Genomic DNA, 2,348 nt, shown 5'->3' with positions numbered 1-2,348 from the left:
GTTGAGGGGGTAGATGTAATTATCCAAACAAGAGGGGGGTTTTTGTAATTTGACCATACCTCAGGGGGGTGTTTGTAATTTACCCATATAATAAATGAAAATGAATTAATATTATTTTTTTAGTTAGGGATTAGCGACGGTGAAGCAGTCGTTAGTCGCTAGTAACATTAATCGTCATGTTCTGACTTGATGAATATTCTTATACCAGATCTACTCTTAACTCGATATTGTGATGGATAATTATCCATGCAACCTCTAATATTAATACTAATCATAATCATAATATTAATTATATTAATACTAAGGGCTCGTTCGGTTACCTATATTGGATTAATTATCTACTGACTAATTAACTACTTAGTTAGTAAGATGTTCGGTTTCTTAGATTAAATATTCTATCCCATTTGTTAAATTTTAATAGTGTATATGCATCATCGTCTTTTTGCCTGTTGAGAGGTATTTCAAAGAAAAAAAATTTAGAGATGGACCTACGAAAAGCATGCTTCGGCGAGAGTACGATACATTGTCTTGAACCACAATATTGGAATCTATAAATAAATAAATACTTAAAAATCCCATAAAATATAGTTGCAATTAGAATAATCCCACGTTTCTATTCAAATATACACGAACACTCATACTAGTCAAGCACGTTTCTTTGCATAATAATTCCATGAAAACGAATAATATATATTCTCCCACCCCTTTTCCCCACAATTAAAAATTAAAAAATAGTTCATTTTCTTCACTCCTTGTTTCGTGGCCATTTCTTTGTTCTTTCATTCCCACCCATCTTTTGTGGTTATGTTAAAATATTAAACTCCATATTTCATTATCCACCATAATGATTTAAAGATTAGTTAAATTTTAAAACTAAACATTTAAAATATAACATTAAACGGTGAATTGCGTTTTGGACCCTAGAAATAACATATATTGATGACTTGCACCACGAAATTCTAAATTTGGCAAAATGCATCCTCAAATTATACATTTTATCTCTTGGCAAAATGCATCCTCAAATTTGGCAAAATAACATATTTTAAAGGGCAAATTATTGACGATAAACTAAAAAGGTTTCTTCCACAAATTATTCAAACATAATATTTGCTGCTCAAGTTCCATCCTGCGTACGTAACTAATGAATTGCATTCTTCTCCATTATTTTTTTCTTTTCTGGTTTCTAACCTTTTTTTTTTTTTTTGAGAAGTTACTTATTTTTTGAATAATCTTGAAACACAAACTATTTTGTACACTACATGGAATATTGATATAGTTTTTTTTTTTTTGATAGAAGAATATTGATATAGTTAAACATTTTGCATATATGCCTAATACATTAACTTACTAATATCTCGATAAAATATTTTCTGAATTTTCTTGTAATTAAAATCTTGCGAGAAATAGATATAGGGTGCAAGTTGCCAAGAGATCTATAATTTAAGGGTGCATTCTGCTAAATTTAGAATGGTGCAAGTTGCCAAGAGATATATAATTAAGGGGTGCATTTTGCTAATTTTAGAAATTCGGGGGGTGCAAATCAACATCTATAGTATTTATAGGTTCAAATTCACCCAATATAAAATGAATTCACCCTAAATAAATGAAATGAATCGTTTGTTATAAATTTGAAATGATCTATGTAAAAGGTAATCAAAAACCCCATAATTTTATTTTGGGTAAATTTCACTTTCCCCCCTTGTACTTTACCTCGATATCACTTTACCACTTTCTACTCTTGATTGAATCGATTTGTCTCCTTGTACTTGAAAAGTTGTCTCAATGTGGACATCGCCGTTAGTTTGCAGACCTTTGACATTAACACCGTTTGATCTAAGTCTGAAAATTACAAAAAAACCACCCCTCTCAGTTTAAATAATTATTAAAAAAATAAAAATAAAAATTGTAGCTAGCGATGTTTTCTCTTGTCTTGAATTTTTTATTATTTTTTTTGTTTATTTTTTTAATAATTATTTAAACTAGGAGAGATGACGTTTTTGTAATTTCAATGGTTCGATCAAACGGTGTTAAGTTCAAATGTCTGACAATTAACAACGAGGGCCACATTGAGACAATTTTTCAAGGGCCGAGAAGAGGGGCAAATCGTAATCGATGCAATCGAGAATAGAATAGGGTAAAGTAATATCGAGCTAAAGTGAAAGGGGAAAAGTGCTTGGAAATTTTCTAAGACTTGGACTTATAGCAGAAGTCGTTAATTATGACACCATCTCAAAAGGTAAACTTTTTTTTTCCCCATTGTTCATTTTATTTAATTATTTTTAGTTTTATTTTTACTTGTCTAGGATAGTGGGGCGGGCATCTAAATATATGTAGTCTTTGCAATTTCC

The sequence above is a fragment of the Erythranthe guttata genome, chromosome 12, assembly GCF_056151865.1.
Source record: "Erythranthe guttata isolate IM_541 chromosome 12, IM_541, whole genome shotgun sequence".
Taxonomy (NCBI): Eukaryota; Viridiplantae; Streptophyta; class Magnoliopsida; order Lamiales; family Phrymaceae; genus Erythranthe; species Erythranthe guttata.
The sequence above is the reverse complement of the archived record's forward strand: the minus strand, read 5'-3'. Positions refer to the sequence as shown.